Source organism: Pristiophorus japonicus, chromosome 3, assembly GCF_044704955.1.
Source record: "Pristiophorus japonicus isolate sPriJap1 chromosome 3, sPriJap1.hap1, whole genome shotgun sequence".
Taxonomy (NCBI): domain Eukaryota; kingdom Metazoa; phylum Chordata; class Chondrichthyes; family Pristiophoridae; genus Pristiophorus; species Pristiophorus japonicus.
In genome coordinates this window covers 152,406,289-152,426,442 of record NC_091979.1, presented here as the reverse complement: position 1 = coordinate 152,426,442, position 20,154 = coordinate 152,406,289, and the positions used below count along the sequence as shown (strand labels likewise).

At 46.6% G+C, this 20,154-nt stretch overlaps 1 pseudogene; it reads right to left on the bottom strand.

Annotated features, from left to right (window-relative positions):
• Positions 1 to 8,145: 8,145 nt before the first annotated feature.
• On the bottom strand, positions 8,146 to 8,376 carry LOC139260619 (U2 spliceosomal RNA; annotated as a pseudogene).
• Between the last annotated feature and the right edge of the window lie 11,778 nt (positions 8,377 to 20,154).

The following is a 20,154-nucleotide window of genomic DNA, read 5'->3' as shown; positions in this document are numbered from 1 at the left end:
CTTGAAAACATTCAATGAGCTAGCCTCAACTGCTTCCTTGGGCAGAGAATTCCACAGATTCACAACCCTCTGGGAGAAGAAATTCTTTCTCAACTCGGTTTTAAATTGGCTCCTCCGTATTTTGAGGCTGTGCCCCCTAGTTCTAGTCTCCCCCACCAATGGAAACAACCTCTCTGCCTCTATCTTGTCTATCCCTTTCATGATTTTAAATGTTTCTATAAGATCACCCCTCATCCTTCTGAACTCCAAGGAGTAAAGACCCAGTCTACTCAATCTATCATCATAAGGTAACCCCCTCATTTCTCGAATCAGCCTAGTGAATCGTCTCTGTACCCCTTCCAAAGCTAGTATATCCTTCCTTAAGTAAGGTGACCAAAACTGCACGCAGTACTCCAGGTGCGGCCTCACCAATACCTTATACAGTTGCAGCAACACCTCCCTGCTTTTGTACTCCATCCCTTTCGCAATGAAGGCCAACATTCCATTTGCCTTCCTGATTACCTGCTGCACCTGCAAACTAACCTTTTGGGATTCATGCACAAGGACCCCCAGGTCCCTCTGCACCACAGCATGTTGTAATTTCTCCCCATTCAAATAATATTCCCTTTTACTGTTTTTTTTCCCAAGGTGGGTGACCTCACACTTTCCGACATTGTATTCCATCTGCCAAACCTTAGCCCATTTGCTTAACCTATCCAAATCTCCTTGCAGCCTCTCTGAATCCTCTACACAACCCGCTTTCCCACTAATCTTTGTGTCATCTGCAAATTTTGTTGCACTACACTCTTCTAGGTCATCTATGTATATTGTAAACAGTTGTGGTCCCAGCACTGATCCCTGTGGCACACCACTAACCACTGATTTCCAACCGGAAAAGGACCCATTTATCCCGACTCTCTGCTTTCTGTTCGCCAGCCAATTCTCTATCCATGCTAATACATTTCGTCTGACTCCGCGTACCTTTATCTTCTGCAGTAACCTTTTGTGTGGCACCTTATCGAATGCCTTTTAGAAATCTAAATACACCACATCCATCGGTACACCTCTATCCACCATGCTCGTTATATCCTCAAAGAATTCCAGTAAGTTAGTTAAACATGATTTCCCTTTCATGAATCCATGCTGCGTCTGCTTGATTGCACTATTCCTATCCAGATGTCCCGCTATTTCTTCCTTAATGATAGTTTCAAGCATTTTCCCCACTACAGATGTTAAACTAACCGGCCTATAGTTACCTGCCTTTTGCCTACCCCCTTTTTTAAACAGAGGCGTTACATTAGCTGCTCTCCAATCTGCTGGTACCTCCCCAGAGTCCAGAGAATTTTGGTAGATTATAACAAATGCATCTGCTATAACTTCCGCCATCTCTTTTAATACCCTGGGATGCATTTCATCAGGACCAGGGGACTTGTCTACCTTCAGTCCCATTAGTCTGTCCAGCACTACCTCCCTAGTGATAGTGATCCTCTCAAGGTCCTCCCTTCCCACATTCCTATGACCAGCAATTTTTGACATGGTTTTTGTGTCTTCCACTGTGAAGACAGAAGCAAAATAATTGTTTAAGGTCTCAGCCATTTCCACATTTCCCATTATTAAATCCCCCTTTTCATCTTCTAAGGGACAAACATTTACTTTAGTCACTCTTTTCCGTTTTATATATCTGTAAAAGCTTTTATTATCTGTTTTTATGTTTTGCGCAAGTTTACCTTCGTAATCTATCTTCCCTTTCTTTATTGCTTTTTTAGTCATTCTTTGCTGTTGCTTAAAATCTTCCCAATCCTCTAGTTTCCCACTAACCTTGGCCACCTTATACGCATTGGTCTTTGATTTGATACTTTCCTTTATTTCCTTGGTTATCCACGGCTGGTTATCTCTTCTCTTGCCACCCTTCTTTTTCACTGGAATATATTTTTGTTGCGCACTATGAAAGAGCTCCTTAAAAGTCCTCCACTGTTCCTCAATTGTGCCACCGTTTAGTCCTTGTTTCCAGTCTACTTTAGCCAACTCTGCCCTCATCCCACTGTAGTCCCCTTTGTTTAAGCATAGTACGTTCGTTTCTGACACAACTTCCTCATCCTCAATCTGTATTACAAATTCAACCATATTGTGATCACTCATTCCGAGAGGATCTTTTACGAGGAGATCGTTTATTTTTCCTGTCTCATTACACAGGACCAGATCCAAAATGGCTTGCTCCCTTGTAGGCTCTGTTACATACTGTTCTAAGAAACAATCCCGTATGCATTCTATGAATTCCTCCTCCAGGCTACCCCCTGCGATTTGATTTGACCAATCAATATGTAGGTTAAAATCCCCCATAACTACTGCCGTTCCTTTTTCACATGCCTCTATTATTCCCTTGATTATTGCCCGCCCCACCATGAAGTTATTATTTGGGGGCCTATAAACTACGCCGACCAGTGACTTTTTCCCCTTACTATCTCTAATCTCCACCCACAATGATTCAACATTTTGTTCATTGGAGCCAATATCATCCCTCACAACTGCCCTGATATCATCCCTTATTAACAGAGCTACCCCACCTCCCTTCCCTTCCTGCCTATCTTTCCGAATCGTCAGATACCCCTGTACGTTTAATTCCCAGTCCTGGCCACCTTGCAACCATGTCTCTGTAATGGCCACCAAATCATACCCATTTGTAATGATTTATGCCGTCAACTCATTTACTTTATTTCTAATGCTGCGTGCATTTAGGTAGAGTGTTTTCATCCTAGTTTTTAAACCATGATTTTTAGTTTTTACCCCTCCTGCAGCCCTTTTATATTCAGTGGCCCTTTTTGTTTCTTGCCCTTGGTTTTTCTGCCCTCCACTTTTACTCATCTCTTTTCTGTCTTTTGTTTTTGTCTCCTTTTTGTTTCCCTCTGTCTCCCTTATTGGTTCCCATCCCCCTGCCATATTAGTTTAACTCCTCACCAACAGCACTAGAAAACACTCCCCCTAGGACATTGGTTCCGTTCCTGCCCAAGTGCAGACCGTCCGGTTTGTACTGATCCCACCTCCCCCAGAACCTGTTCCAAAAAACCCATCTGTTTTAATACCCAAAAGGACAAGGGCACCAGTCCTGGATGAGCAGAAATGTTCTCCAATTAAATATTTGGTAAAACCAAAGCCATTGTTTTTGGACTCTGCCACAAACTCTGTTCCCCAGCCTCTGACTCAATCCCTCTACCCAACATCTGTCTGAGCCTGAACCATAATGTTTGCAACCTTGGTGTCATATTTGACCCTAAAATGAGCTTCCGACCACATATCCGTGGCATAACTAAGACGGTCTATTTCCACCTCCATAACATCACCCATCTTTGATGCTCTGCTGCTCTGGACACGAGGCCGCCGCCATCTTGCTCTCCGCCGCTCCGGATGCCCTCCACAGCCGCAGCCTCCGCTCCCCTCCGCTACCCCCTGACTTGCCACCTCTCCTGCGGCCGTCGTCGTCGCTTCTCCGGCAGCCACCGTAGCCGCCTCCCCTGCGGCCGTCGTGGCCTCTCCAGCGGCCGCACTTGCCGCCTCCCCTGCAGCCTCCATAGCGGCCGACCTCCAGCTGCTGCCGCCGCCCGACTCTCCCTCTGCATGGGCCCCTCTGATCCGCCGGCCATCCTGGATCCCTCACACCCCGCCCGCAGTGCCCCGCTGGCTCACCCCACCTCCCCCCACTCGGCCCGCCTCTGCAGGGCTGCTTGCCTGTGGGGGCTGAGGCTGCAGGATCTCTGTGGCTTGAGGTCCGGGGCTGGGGCTTGGTCTGCTTGCCTGTGGGTGGATTGAGGCTGCAGCTCCAGCTCGGTCGGCGCTGCTCTCTGGGGACCCGGGGCACGGCAGCACCCCGGGGAGCAGCAGCCTGTGGAGTGGTGGTCTTCCCAGCTCCCACGGACCGTCCCCATCCACCTCCGGCCGAGGAGTGTCGGCCCATCGCCTGCAATGACCGACAAAGGTAAACCGTGCGTCTCGTCCCCGTGGGATACCTGCACCTCTGCTCTGCCAAGAACAGGTATTTGTTCCCTGGTGCAGGAATGCAGCTTCGCCGTGACCGGGACCAGCTTGGGTCGTGCAGCTGGGTTAATCCACAGTTTATCAAAAATTATTCGATTTATCAACGACGGACCCGAGCCCGTGTCCACTTCCATACTCACAGGGGCTCCGTTGATCTTTACTTCCATTATCAATGGGGGCGAATCGTCGGTACACGTGTACAGTCCCAACACCTCATCTTCTTCTGCCTGCCCCTCGCTGGATGGTGGATCATCCCCCATCTCCTCAGCCTTGGCTTATGCGGGTTCTAGTCTTGTGCCACCCTTACATCATCTGTTTTTGATCATCAAGACTCATATCTGGCATAGTTATGGCAATACAAAAGGAACACGTCTCCATAGTGTCCTTGCTCTTTCTGTGAGAGGCCTATGTTTTTAATTCACCACAGAAATCATTACATTCCATCACAGTGACAACTACATATGACCTTGCTTCTCAGGCTAGCTGCACTGTATTTAGTCATGGCAATCTCTTTCTCACCTCAGGCTGTCTGGTTACATCTTGCTCACAGACTTTTAATTAGAAGAAAAAGGGTTACATGTCACACATAATTCAAGTTATCATTGTATACAGCTGATGAACATGGACTAAAATAAATAAATATTATTAGTTATAGGTTCAAGTTTGTGTTATGTAACTGTTACTTAACTTGTCCGACATTCAGTTCTGAATGAGCAAAAATTTTCTCCAATTAAATATTGGGAAGACTTCAACACTTACTTCTTACACACGATTATAAATCCCTTCTTGATGATTATAAGATATTAAGGGTTATAAGATATAAAAACAAGAATTCTAAAATCAACTAATCTAACAGTCCATTTGCCACTTATCTCAGTCCCCAAAATTCCATTAATTCTTCAGCCTTGGGTCCCATGAACTGCTGCCTTGTTCTGCTCGGAATGCATCTTTAATTTGGCCAAGCAAGGCCCAACGCCTTGGTTTCTTTCATTTTACATCTAATCGGACCTACCCAGGACATATTACACTAGTTTAAAGCATGATTATTCAAGAATCGCTGTACATCGCGTAACAGTTACATAACACAAACTTTAACCTATAAGTAATAATATTTATTTAATTTAGTCCATGTTAATTAGTAGGGGGAATCTGAAATGGAGACTTCCCAGGATTCTCACATCCTACACACTAGGGTACTTAAAGAGGTGGCAGCAGAGATAGTGTTTGCATTGGATTTGATCGTCCAGAATTCCGTAGATTCTAGAATGGTCCCAACGGATTGGAAGATAGCAAATGTAACCCCACTGTTCAAGAAAGGAGGGAGAGAGAAAATGGGGACCTATATGAGGAGCTAGCCTGATGTCAGTCGTAGGGAAAATGCTAGAATCTATTATTAAGGAAGTGGTAACTGAGCACTTGGAAAAAAAAAAATCACAATATGTTCAGGCAGAGTCAGCACGGTTTTATGAAAGGGGAATCGTGTTTGTCAAATCTATTCGAGATTTTTGAGTTTGTAGCTAGCAGGGTAGGTAAAGGGGAACCAGTGGATGTAATATATTTGGATTTTCTGAATACATTCGACAAGGTTCCACAAGTTGTTACACAAGATTAGGGTTCATGGGATTGGGGGTAATGTATTAGCATGGATTGAGAAATGGTTAACTGTATGAATAAACGGGTCATTTTCGGGGCGGCAGGTGTAACTAGTGGGGTGCCGCAAGGATGTGTACTTGCGCCTCAGCTCTTTACAATCTATATCAATAAGGGGACTGAATGTAATATATCCAAGTTTGCCGATGATACAAAGCTCAGAGATGCAAAGAGACTGCAAAGACCTGTTAAGTGATTGGGCCTGATAAGTGATCAGATCAGCCATGATCTTATTGAATGGCGGAGCAGGCTCGAGGGGCTAGATGGCCTACTCCGGTTCCTAATTCTTATGTTCTTATGTTCTTATGGGCAAGAAGGTGGCGTACCATGAGAGGAAGTGTGAAATTATCCACCGAGGTATGAAGAATGGAAAAGCAAAATATTTTTTAAAAGGTGAGAGACTGGTAAATGTTGATATTCAGAGGGATTTATACACGAATCACAGAAAGTTAACATGCAGGTACATCAAGCAATTAGGAAGGCAAATGGTATGTTGGCTTTTATTGCAAGGGTTGGAGTATAAGAGTAAGGAAGTTTTGCTGCAAGTATATAGGGTTTTAGTCTCCTTACACAAGGAAGGATATATGTGCCTTAGAGCAGGTGCAACAAAGGTTCACTAGATGATTCTTGGGAGAGAGGGTTATCCTATCAGGAGAAATTGAATAGATTGGGTCTATACTCTCTGAAGTTTAGAAGAATGAGAGGTGATCCCATTGAAACATATAAAATTCTTAGAGGGCTTGACAAGGTCGATGCCAAAAGACTGTTTCCCCTGGCCGGAGAGTCTAGAAATAGGGGTCATCGTCTCAGGATAAGGCATTGGCCATTTAGGACTGAGATGAGGAGAAATTTCTTCAGAGGATTGTGAATATTTGGAATTCTCAACCTCAGAGGGCTGTGGATGCTCAGCCGATATGTATATTCAAGACTGAAATGAATAGATTTTTGGCACTAATGGAATCAAGGGATATGAGGCTAGGGCAGGAAAGTGGAGTAGAGACTGAAGTTCAGCCATGATCTTATTGAATGGCAGAGCAGGCTCAATGGACCATATAGTCTACTATTTGTTATGTTCTTATGACTATGCCAAATTAATTCAAGTTTACACACTAGTTGTAAACCATATTAAAGATTTAAATCAATTGTTTTGGGGCAATTCAGTAGATTGTTTAAATTTACTCCTGAACAACCGGTGCCATTTAAAAAGTTTTTGCTCTCTAAACATCTTGTGCTATTGCTAAATCGACTCCTTTTTCACAGACAATTCTTCAGATGTGCTAACCCCAACAACCATTCTTGAGAATTTCTTGCACTTGATACTTAGTAGACAATTTATAGTTAGACTGAAGTGGAGTATCAGATGGTTCAAAATGCGGGAGGAATTGATAAGTTACAAGTTTCTCATGCTGGAGTGGCATAAGTATTCATAATATTTAAAATAGATCGTATTTTTTTCAGTACCAAAGAGCTGGCATAGGCGTGATAGACTGAATGGCCTCCTTCTGTGCTGTATCGTTCTATGATTCCAAGTTATCCTACTTCTTCATTCTGTGTTTTCTGCTAAAGGTGCAGCTAACAGCTTGGTTTCTCACACTGGAAAGCTTGAGTTACAGCCCATGCTTAACTGTCACACCGAATGCTCTTTGGCCTACCTGGAGATAGTTGCATCCTGTCCTCATAGGGGTGCCAACCACCTTCCAGAATTGTACTGCAGACCGCTGGAATTAAGATTAATCTCCTGGACACTGCCAGGAGAAAAATCCATGGGGCATTAAAAACTTATTTTGAATTTCTTTTAACACTTCCATTTATTAGTTATAAAAATATTGGTGGTTGTTATGTGATGAAATCTCCAGGAATACGCGCAACGAGAATATGGTTCAGATTGTTCCTGCCTCAACACTCAGTGGAACTACATTGCCCCCGTCCACCCAATATGAGATAAAAATTTGCCTATGGTTTTGCTGGAATGGGCAATTGGTATCCTGAGCACTGCTGGTTGCGACTCGGGAGAAAAGGTCCTTCTATGCACGGTTCGCATATATCCAGGCAGCACTCTGGCTGTTATGGCTTGCAACCAAACCATGTTGTCGAAACCCTGCTGGTCAACAAACTCTGGTGAACAAAGAAATGGCAGACCAGTTGAACAAATACTTTGGTTCTGTCTTCACGAAGGAAGACAAAAAAAACCTTCTGGAAGTACTAGGGGACTGAGGGTCTAGTGAGAAGGAGGAACTGAAGGATATCCTTATTAGGTGGGAAATTGTGTTAGTGAAATTGATGGAATTTAAGGCCGATAAATCCCCGGGGCCTGATAGTCTGCAGAGTACTGAAGGAAGTGGCCTTAGAAAAAGTGGATTTTTTTTTTTTTTTGTTATAAATTCGTAGCCAATCGTTTCCAATTCTTTGTCAAGTCACAAACGCCAGAGGTCACCCTGCACCAGTCAAGGATCACTCTGCGCCAATGCTCTTAGCCAAAAGGCCTAGAGCCACTGCACCGTTCCTGGAAGTACTGCAATACCAGGTTCGTGCCATGGAGGTGGATGGGTCAGGTCCCCCACACACCTCCGTGGAGGTGGATGGGTCAAGCCATCCCACCCACCTCCTGTTTACAAAAATGTAAGCATATACCTTCCTGACCAGGGAGAAACCACCCGGAAGTCATGGTGGCTGGTCAGGTTAGTTATGCAGATCTTAGCCAAAAGGCCGAGAAATAGTGGATGCATTGGTGATCATTTTCCAACAGTCTATCGACTCTGGATCAGTTCCTATGGACTGGAGGGTAGCTAATGTAACACCACTTTTTAAAAAAGGAGGGAGAGAGAAAATGGGTAATTATAGACTGGTTAGCCTGACAGTAGTGGGAAAAATGTTGGAATCAATTATTAAAGATGAAATAGCAGCGCATTTGGAAAGCAGTGACAGGATCAATCCAAGTCAGCATGGATTTATGAAAGGGAACTCATGCTTGACAAATCTTATGGAATTTTTGAGGCTGTAACTAGTAGAGTGGACAAGGGAGAACCAGTGGATGTGGTGGATTTGAACTTTCAAAAGGCTTTTGACAAGGTCCTACACACAAGAGATTGGTGTGCAAAATGAAAGCACATGGTATTAGGGGTAATGTACTGATGTGGATAGAGAACTGGTTGGCAGTGAGGAAGCAGAGAGTCGGGATAAACAGGTCCTTTTCAAAATGGCAGGCAGTGACTAGTGGGGTGCCGCAGGGCTCAGTGCTGGGGCCCCAGCTATTTACAATATACATTAATGATTTGGATGAAGGAATTGAGTGTAATATCTCCAAGTTTGCAGATGACACTAAGCTGGGTGGCGGTGTGAGCTGTGAGGGGGACACTAAGAGGCTGCAGAGTGACTTGGACAGGTGAGGTGAATGGGCAAATGCATGGCAGATGCAGTATAATGTGGATAAATGTGAGGTTATCCACTTTGGGGGCAAAAAAACGAAGGCAGAATATTATCTGAATGGCGGCAGATTAGGAAAAGGGGAGGTGCAACGAGACCTGGGTGTCATGGTGCATCAGTCATTGAAAGTTGGCATGCAGGTACAGCAGGCGGTGAAGAAGGGAAATGGTATGTTGGCCTTCATAGCTAAGGGATTTGAGTATAGGAGCAGGGAGGTCTTACTGCAGTTGTACAGGGCCTTGGTGAGGCCTCACCTGGAATATTGTGTTCAGTTTTGGTCTCCTAATCTGAGGAAGGACATTCTTGCTATTGAGGGAGTGCAGCGAAGGTTCACCAGACTGATTCCCGGGATGGCAGGACTGACATATGAGGAGAGAGAGGATCTCATAGAAACATGTAAAATTCTGATGGACTGGACAGGTTAGATGCAGGAAGAATGTTCCCGATGTTGGGGAAGTCCAGAACCAGGGAACACAGTCTAAGGATAAGGGGTAGGCCATTTAGGACTGAGATGAGGAGAAACTTCTTCACTTCACTCAGAGAGTTGTTAACCTGTGGAATTCCCTACCGCAGAGAGTTATTGATGCCAGTTCATTGGGTATATTCAAGAGGGAGTTAGATATGGCCCTTACGGCTAAAGGGATCAAGAGGTATGGAGAGAAAGCAGCCAGAGGACCAACCCTGGTTCAATGAGGAGTGCAGAAGAACATGCCAGGAGCAGCACCAGGCACACCTAACAATAAGGTGCCAACCTGGGGAAGTTGCAACACAGGATTACATACATACGAAACAGTGGAAGCTGTATGTTACAGACAGAGCTAAGCGATCCCACAATCAACGGATCAGATCAAAGTTCTGCAGTCCTACCACATCTAGCTGTAAATGATGGCGGACAATTAAACAACTAACGGGAGGAGGCTCCATGAATGTCCTCATCCTCAATGATGACAGAGCCCAGCATGTGAGTGTAACAGACAAGGCTGAAGCGTTTGCAACTATCTTCGACCAGAAGTGGCGAGTGGATGATCCATATTGGCCTCCTCTTGAGGTCCCCGCCATCACAGAAACCAGTTTTCAGCCAAATCGATTCACACTACTTGATATCAAGAAAGGGCTGAGTGCACTGGATACAGCAACGGCTATCAGCCCTGACAACACCCCAGCTGTCATGCTGAAAACTTGTGCTCCAGAACTAGCCGTACCTCAGGCCAAGCTGTTCCAGTGCAGCTACAACACTGGTATCTACTCGACAATATAGAAGGGTAGCATTTGACTGAGTGTGGCATCAAGGAGCCCTAGTAAAATTGAAGTCAATGGGAATCAGGGGGTAAACTCTCTGCTGGCTGGAGTCATACCTAACACAAAGGAAGATGGTTGTGGTTGTTGGAGGACAATCATCTCAGCCCAAGACATTGCTGCAGGAGTTCCTCAGGGCAGTGTCCGAGGCCCAACCACCTTCAGCTGCTTCATCAATGACCTTCCCTCTATCATAAGGTCAGAAGTGGGGATGTTCGCTGATAATTGCACAGTGTTCAGTTCCATTCGCACCTCCTCAGATAATGAAGCAGTCCATGCCCACATGCATCAAGACCTGCATGACATTCAGGCTTGGGCTGATAAGTGGCAAGTAACATTTGCGTCACATAAGTGCCAAGCAATGACAAACAAGCGAGAGTCTATCCACTGCTCCATGATATTCATCGGCATTACCATCGCCGAATCCCCCACCATCAACACCCTGGATGTCAGCATTGACCAGAAACTTAACTGGACCAGTCACATAAATAGTGTGACTACAAGAGCAAGTCAGAGACTGGGTATTCTGTAGTGAGTGTCTCACCTCATGACTCCCCAAAATCTTTCCACTATCTACAAGGCATAAGTCCAGAGTGTGATGGAATACTCTCCACTTGCCTGGATGAGTGCAGCTCCAACAACACTCAAGAAGCTCGACACCATCCAGAACAAAGCAGCCCATTTGATTGGCATCCCATCCACCACCTTAAACATTCACTCCCTCCACCACCGGCACACCGTGGCTGCAGTGTGTACCATCTACAAGATGCACTGCAGCAACTCGCCACAGCTTCTGTGGCAGCACCTGAAAAACCAGCGACCTCTACCACCTAGAAGGAAAAGGGCAGCAGGCGTATGGGATTGCCATCACCTGCAAGTTCCCCTCCAAGTTACACACCATCATAACTTGGAAATATATCGGTGTTCTTTCATTGTCGCTGGGTCAAAATCCTGGAACTCGCTCCCTAACAGCAGTGTGGGAGTACCTTCACCAACAGGATTGCAGCGGTTCAAGAAGGTGGCTCACCACCACCTTCTCTAGGACAATTAGGGATAGGCAATAAATGCTGGCCTTGCCAGCAATGTCCGCATCCCAGGAACGAATAAAAAAAAGTCGCCCTCAGAATCTATTAAATCTCTCCTCATCATCATCATCATAGGCAGTCCCTCGGAATTGAGGAAGACTTGCTTCCACTCCTGAAGTGAGTTCTTTGATGGCTGAACAGTCCAATACGAGAGCCACAGACTCTGTCACAGGTGGGACAGACAGTCATTGTGGGAAGGGGTGGTGGTACTGGTTTGCCACATGCTCCTTCCGCTGCCTGCCCTTGACCTCTGCACGCTCTCGGCGTTGAGACTCGAAGTGCTCAACGCCCTCCCGGATGCACTTTCTCCACTTAGGGCGGTCTTTGGCCAGGGCCTTCCAGGTGTCAGTAGTGATGTCGCACTTTATCAGGGAGGTTTTGAGGGTGTCCTTGTAACATTTCCGCTGCCCACCTTTGGCTCATTTGCCATGAAGGAACTCCGCATAGAGAACTTGCTTTGTGAGTCTCGTGTCTGGCATGCAAACTGGGGTGTGGCCTGCCCAGCGAAGCTGATCGAGTGTGGTCAGCACTTCAATGCTGGGGATGTTAGCCTGGACGAGGACACTGATGTTGGTGCGCCTGTCCTCCCAGGGGATTTGCAGGATCTAGCGGAGACATCGTTGGTGATATATCTCCAGCGACTTGAGGTGTCTTCTGTACATCGTCCATGCCTCTGAGCCATACAGGAGGGCAGGTATTACTACAGTCCTGTAGACCATGAGCTTGGTGGTAGATTTGAGGGCTTGGCCGTCGAACACTCTTTTTCTCAGGCGGCCGAAGGCTGCACTGGCGCAGTGGAGACGGTGTTGAATCTCTGTGTCAATGTCTGCTTTTGTTGACAAGAGGCTCCCGAGGTATGGGAAATGATCCAAGTTGTTGAGGGCCGCACTGTGGATCTTGATGACTGGGGGGCAGTGCTGTGCGGCGAGGAGAGGCTGTTGGAAGACCTTTGTCTTACGGATGTTTAGCATAAGGCCCATGCCTTCATTTGCCGATGTAACTACATCGACGATATCCTGGAGTTCAGCCTCAGAATGTGCGCAAACGCAGGCGTCGTCCGCGTACTGTAGCTCAACAATGGAGGTTGGGGTTGTCTTGGACCTGGCCTGGAGGCTGTGTGGGTTAAACAGCTTCCCACTGGTTCTGTAGTTTAGTTTCATTCTAGCAGGGAGCTTATTGACTGTGAGGTGGAGCATGGCAGCGAGGAAGATTGAGAAGAGGGTTGGAGCGATGACGCAGCCCTGTTTGACCCTGGTCCGGATGTGAATTGGGTCTGTAATGGATCTGTTGGTAAGGATCACGGCCTGCATGTCGTCGTGGAGCAGGCGAAGGATGTTAACAAACTTTTGGGGGCATCCGAAATGGAGGAGGACGCTCCATAGACCCTCACGGCCTTTGTAAGGTCGAAGGCCATGTATCAGGGCTGGTGCTGTACCCTGCATTTTTCCTGCAGCTGTCGCGCTGCAAAGACAATGTCCGCTGTGCCCCGTAGGGGATGAAATCCGCACTGTGACTCTGGGAGAAGCTCCTCAGCCACAGGGAGAAGACGGTTGAGGAGGACTCTAGCGATAACTTTCCCAGTGGCTGATAACAGGGAGATTCCTCTGTAGTTGCCGCAGTCGGACGTCCCCTTTTTTAAAGATGGTCACGATCACTGCATCTCTGAAATCTTCCGGCATGCTCTCCTACCTCAAGATGAGGGAGATGAGGTCATGTATCCGCGCCAACAGCGCCTCTCTGCCATACTTTAGCAGGGATTCCATCTGCTCCCGTAGCCTTGTTGTTCTTGAGCTGTTTTATGGCTTTGCCTACCTCGTGCAGGGTTGGGGTTTCACTGAGTTGGTGGCGGGTCGCATGCTGTGGGATGGAGTCGAGAACACTCTAGTCAAAGGCAGAGTCTCGATTGAGGAGATCTTCAAAATGCTCCTTCCATCGGGCCCTGACAGCCTTGGTGTCCTCGATGAGTGTTTCCCCATTCTTGGCCAGCAGTGGGGTGGGGCCTTGGGAGTTTGGACCATAGGTGGCTTTGACTGCGATGAAGAATCCTCACATATCGTGGCTGTCGGCTAGTTGTTGTATCTCCTGTGCTTTCTCAATCCACTACCTGTTCTTTAGGTCCTGGGTTTTTTGTTGGACCTCAGCCTTGAGCCGTCTGTAATGTTGCTTTGCTGTTCCCAAGTTGGGTTGTTGCTTGAGGCTCAGAAATGCTCTGTGCTTGCGATCTATTAGTTCTTCGATCTACTGATCATTTTTATCAAACCAGTCCTGGTGTTTTCTGGTGAGTGACCAAGTGTCTCTTCACAGGCACTGGTTATAGAGGCCTGGAGAGCAGAACAAGCACTGTGGGCATTCAGCATCTCAAGGCATGCCAGATTGGCTGTGAGGTGCTGGCTGTATAGGGTTCTCTTAGCTGGGTCTTTAAGTGCCCCAGCATTGACTTTTTTGCGGCACTGCTTCTGCTGTCCCCTCTGCTTTAGGACTATGTTAATGTTGATGATGGATTGGATAAGGCAGTGGTCCATCCAGCAGTCGTCAGCTCCTGTCATGGCGTGGGTGATGCGCACATCCTTGCGATCCCTGGCTCGGACGATGACATAGTCAAGCAGGTGCCAGTGTTTGGAGTGAGGGTGTTGCCATGATGCCTCTGGCAGAACAGGGTGTTGGTGATGAGGAGTTCATGTTCTAGACATTTTGTCAGGAGTAGGGTACTGTAATATAAAAATGACGCGAAAGACTTGTTACTGTAAACTCACTCAGGTGCACTTTATTTGTGCCCAAAGTGCCTACATGACATGGTACTCGCTCTTGTATACCAGGGGCCCGCACACACGTGCTACAGCCCGATGACCTCCGACAACGGTTCCCCCTGGTGTCTAGTGACCCCAAGGATCAAGACAGAATAACATCTCCCTTCAAGATCTTAGTATCAGTCTCTTTACAAATTAAGACGGTCTGGGGTTTTTCGCTCACGAGTTGATCGTCTCAGTTCAACTTCAGTTCTGGGTGAGCGTTCTGAGTCAGTTATGATTGGAGGCTGAGTAACCGATCTGATGGGAGTGGTAATGACTGAAATTCCAGATTCAGTAATGACAGCAGAGTAAGTGAACATTGGTTGGTTGGACACTGACTGCATCTTCCTCAACCGGTTCCAGTTCATCCGTGTGCCACAGTTTTATCTGATCAACATGTTTCCTGCATGTTTGCCCATTTTTGAGCACGATAATAAACACTCTGTTACCCTCCTTGGCAGTAACAGTACTGGCAATCCACTTTGGATCTTGACCATAATTCAGCACATAAATTGGATCGTTGAAGAGATGTCACGTGACACAGCAACACAATCATGATACCATTGCTGATTTTGACATCTGTTTTCAACATGATCATTCAAATCAGGATGGACAAGAGAGCTTGGTCTTGAGACTTCTCTTCATCAGTAGTTCAGCAGGGGAGACCCCAGTAAGCGTGTGGGGTCTTGTCCTGTAACTAAGCAATATACATGACAAACGAGTCTGCAGTGAACTCTGAGTCACGCCTTTCATGCTTTGCTTGATTGTTTGAACCAAACGCTCTGCTTGACCATTAGACACAGGTTTTAATGGAGAAGACCTTACATGTGGGATACAATTGAGTTTCATGAACTCCTGAAACTCAAGACTTGTGAAGCAAGATCCGTTATCGCTCACAATAATGTCAGGCAAACCATGAGTAGCAAACATGACACGAAGGCTCTCAATAGTAGCTGTGGACGTACTGGATGACATAATAATACACTCTATCCACTTTGAATATGCATCCACCAAAACAAAAAACATCTTTCCCAGGAAAGGGCCCTCAAAATCGATGTGGATCCTCGACCATGGTTTCGATGGTCATGATCAAAGACTCAGCGGAGATTCCGCTGGTGCTTTACTTAGCTGCATGCAAGTATTGCACTGATGCACACATGATTCCAGATCAGAGTCAATTCCAGGCCACCAAACATGAGCCCTGGCAATGGCTTCCATCATGATGATACCAGGATGAGTGCTATGTAGTTCTCTGCCTTTCTTAGGCCGAACAACATGATTGCCCCACAGTAGACAATCTGACTAAATGGATAGTTCATCTTTGCGACAGTTGTAAGGTATGGTCTCATCACACATTTCCATAGATATTGCAGACCAATCACCAATGAGGACACAATGTTTCACAACCGATAAAATAGGATCATGGCTGGTCCAGATCCTCACTTGATGAGCAGTGACAGGAGTTCTTTCACTCTCAAAACCATCCATTACCAACAGTAGATCTGCAGGTTGAAGCGTCTTCACTTCAGGTGTGGGCAAGTGGGCAATGGCAGATGACTCAGTGCATCGGCACAATTCTCAGTGCCAGGTCTATGACGAATAACATAATCATAGGCAGACAATGTCAACGCCCACCTCTGGACATGGGACGATGCATTGTTTTGTTTCCGAGAACAATGAAATGAGTGGCTTGTGATCCGTTTCGCGTTCAAAACAAAAACCAAACAGGTACTGATGCATCTTTTTGACCCCATACACACAGGCTAAAGTTTCTTTTTCTACCATGCTGTAAGCTCTTTCCGCCTTTGACAAACTTTTTGAAGCATACGCAACAGGTTGTAGCTTACTTGACTCATTTGTTTGTTGAAGTACAGAGCCAACTCCACAAGCCAATACAAGACGCTTACATGGATCATAGTGAACAAGTAGCTTGTTCGAACAGAGCAGATTCTTGGCTTTCTCAAAAGCTCCATCTTGAGATACACCCCAGACCCAGTTGTCGCCTTTTCTGAGCAGCATGTGCAGTGGCTCTAATAAAGTGCTGGGTAAGAAATTACCGAAGTAGTTGAGTAGCCCAAGGAATGAACGCAGCTCCGTCATATTCTGAGGTCTGGGTGCATTTTTATGGCCTTGGTTTTCGAATCAGTAGGCCTGATGCCATCAGCAGCAATCTTCCTCCCCAGGAATTCAACTTCAGGTGCCATGAAGACACACTTCAAACGTTTCAGCCTGAATCCCACTTTGTCCAGACGATGTAGGACTTCTTCAAGATTGTTCAGATGTTCAGCAGTGTCACGACCTGTGACCAGAATGTCATCTTGAAACACGACGGTTCTAGGAACGGACTTCAGTAGACTCTCCATGTTCCTCTGAAATATGGTTGCAACCGAACGGATTCCAAAAGGACACCTGTTGTAGACAAACAGCCCTTTATGGGTCTTGATGCAGGTGACTTTCTTCGAAGTGTCGACAAGCTCCTGTGTCATATAGGCCGACGTCAGATCCAGTTTAGTGAACGACTTTCCACCAGCTAGCATGGGCACACAGGTCATCTGCCTTCGGTAGCGGATACTGATCCTGTTTCGAAAATTGGTTAATCGTAACCTTGTAGTCTCCACAGATCCTGACAGTGCCATCACTCTTTAACTCACGAACGATAGGACTGGCCCATTCATTAAATTTGATCGGTGATATGACCCCTTCATGTTGGAGTCTGTCAAGCTCAATTTCGACCTTCTCCCTCATCATGTACAGAACAGACCGAGCTTTATGATCGACAGGTCTTGCATCAGAATCCAGGTGAATCTGCACCTTGGCTCCAGTAAAATTGCTAATGCCTGGTTCAAACAAAGAAGGAAACTTCTTCAGCACTTGAGCACATAAAGTGTCATCCACCGAGGACAACGCTTTGATAGCATTCCAGTTCCACTTGATTTTCTCGAGCCAATTCCAGCCGAACAGCGTTGGACCATTGCCTGGGACGATCCATAATGGTAAGTCGTGAATCACACCATCTTACGGCACCTTGACTACTGCACTGCCAATCACCGGTATGAGTTCCTTAGTGTTGACTGGACTCAGCTTAGGCTTCACAGCCTCAGTGTCCCACAGCTTGTCGAATGTCCTTTGGCTCATTATCGACTGACTCGCACCTGTGTCCAGCTCCATTGATACAGGCACACCATTCAGCTTCACATTAACCATTTTCGGTTGGCTCTTTGTCAGAAATGAATTCAGGCCGTACACTTCCTCCTCGGGTATCTTGGGTTGCATATCTGGGCCAGCACTGGACTGGTTATCATCATCAATGTGATGAGCAGCAGCACGCTTGCTCAGTTGTGGGCACATTCGCTAAAGATGCCCCACTTTCGAACAGCCTTTACAGATGTATTGTTTAAACCGACACTGATGAGTTCGATGATAGCCCCCACAATGCCAACAAGGTGAAATCGGATTCGTACCAGTTGGCGGACTTTGAGCAGCTACAGATTTCACATAAGCAGTCGAGTAGGCCCTGCCATAAGCAGCTCTGCCAGACGATGACACAATCTTGTTTACAGTACTTGCCATGGAGTTCCGACTCTTCAATGATATCTGCCTTAAATTATCATCAGTCGTCATGCATGCCTGGGCAGTCGCGATGGCCTCACTCAAATCCAGCATTTCTGCAGCCAATAATTTCCGAAGGATCACATCAGGGTTGATGCCTGTCACGAAGAAATCTTGCAGCATGTCTTACAATGCGTTTCCGAACTTACACGGCTCAGCCAGACGCCTTAGGTCAGCGATGAATCCTGACACATCCTGGCCCTCAGCATGAACATGTGTGTAGAAGCGATAGCGTGAGATGATGATCCCCTCTTTTGGCTTGAGATGTTCATGCAACAGAGTGCACAAATCCCCATACTCTTTGTCCATTGGAGGCGAGAGAAAATTCTTTATGAGGCCATAAATTTTTGGACCACAAACAGTGAGGGGAACCGCCCTGCACCTAACTGCGTCACCAGCTTCCTCCATTTTGTTAGTCACGAAATATTGATCCAAGCGGTTGATAAAATCCACCCAATCCTTGTTATCCACGAATCTTTCCAGAATTCCAATGGTGCCCATTGTGCATGCAAAGGTTCTTAAGTTACTTCGTCGCCAAATGTAATATATATAATGATTCGAAAGACTTGTTACGGTAAACTCACTCAGGTGCAAACCTGGTTCAACTTTATTCAAGCCCAAAGTGCGCACATGACATGGTACTTGCTCTTATATACCAGGGTCCCGCGCGTACAGCCTGATGACCTCTGATCGTGGCACCCCCTGGTGCCTAGTGACCCCACGCATCAATACATAACAGGTACCGCTAGAGTTGGCTTTCCCTACCCCCTCTCTGCCAATCACACCTCCCCAGAGGGCTGTGTCTTTGCTGACCCTGACGTTGAAGTCACCTAGGAGGATCAATTTGTCATCCACGGGGATGCGGGACAGGGATGGTTCGAGGTTCGAATAAAAACCCTCTTTGATCTCATCCGTTGCATCGAGTGTTGGGGCGTATGCACTGTTGACTGTGGCGCATTGGTTCCAGGATAGGGTGAGTCGGAGAGTCATGAGGCGCTCGTTAACCCCACAGGGGGAGTCTTTGAGGTGGTCGACCAGCTCATTTTTGATGGTGAAGCCGACTTCGTGAAGGCGGCATCCTTCCTCTGGTTTTCCTTTCCAGAAAAAGCTGTAACCTCCACCTTGTTCCTTGAGCTGGCCTCCCGCTGCCCACCGGGTCTCGCTTAAGGCGGCAATGTCGATGTCAAAGCGTCTATGTTCCCTGGCGACTATGGCAGTGTGGTGTTCTGGCCTGTCGCTGTGGGAGTCGTCCATGTGGGTCCTAACGTTCCAGGTCCCGAACTTCATGTTAATGAAGTGGAAGATGCCTGTGCATGAGTTCTTTTAACGTGGGGTGGCCACTGCACACCGGCAACCACACGGGCTTGACAGAGCTCGGTCTTGGTCCAGTGGCAAGTGGGTCCAAGATGACTGGAGACCTGGCACTGCTGTATGAGCCTAAATGCCTATGTCGAGATGTTGGCCACAAGCTCGGCGCCGAGTAGTGCCCTTGATGGTAGGTGGCCCGAGACTTGGTTGTGGGCAGGCATTAGGAACGTCAATTGTCCACTGGAGTTCCAAGGGATGTTTTAAAAGTTTCTTCCAAAGTTTTCCAAAGTTATTTAAAAGTTTCTCTGGAGGTTTCAAAAGAAAAATTCTCCAAGTTGGTTAAAAGTTTAAACATTTTCCAAAATAGTTTAAAAAATTTCTCAAGTTGATTAAAAGTTTGAAAGTAGATTAAAAATTAATTAAAAGTTGATTAAAAGTTTAAAATGTAAGTCAATAGTGTTGTGTATGCAATAACTGTTAGACTGATAACTGTTTAACTCCAAGAGGTATGATCTTGGCTCTGCTTTATTAAGGCCCAAAGTGACTAATATACAAAAGGGCTGGCCTTTTATACTTGGGCTGCGCACACGTGCATGCAGCCCAATGACCTCCAACAGTGACGCCATCTAGTGGCTAGTGATTCCAAAAGTACATACATGACAATACCCCCCTCTGAGATATTAACACAGTATTTTACAAATTGTGACGGTCCGGTGTTTTACGCTCCCGGGTTGATCGTCTCAGTTCAACTCCAGCCTTGGGTGAGAGTCTGTTGTCATCATCATCATCATCGGCAGTCCCTCGGAATCGAGGAAGACTTGCTTCCACTCCCAAAGTGAGTTCTTTGATGGCTGAACAGTCCGATACGAGAGCCACAGACCCTGTTACAGATAGGATAGACATTCATCGGGGAAAGGGATCGGTAGGGCTGGTTTGCTGCATGCTCCTTCCGCTGCCTGCACTTGGCCTCTTCATGCTCCTTGCGT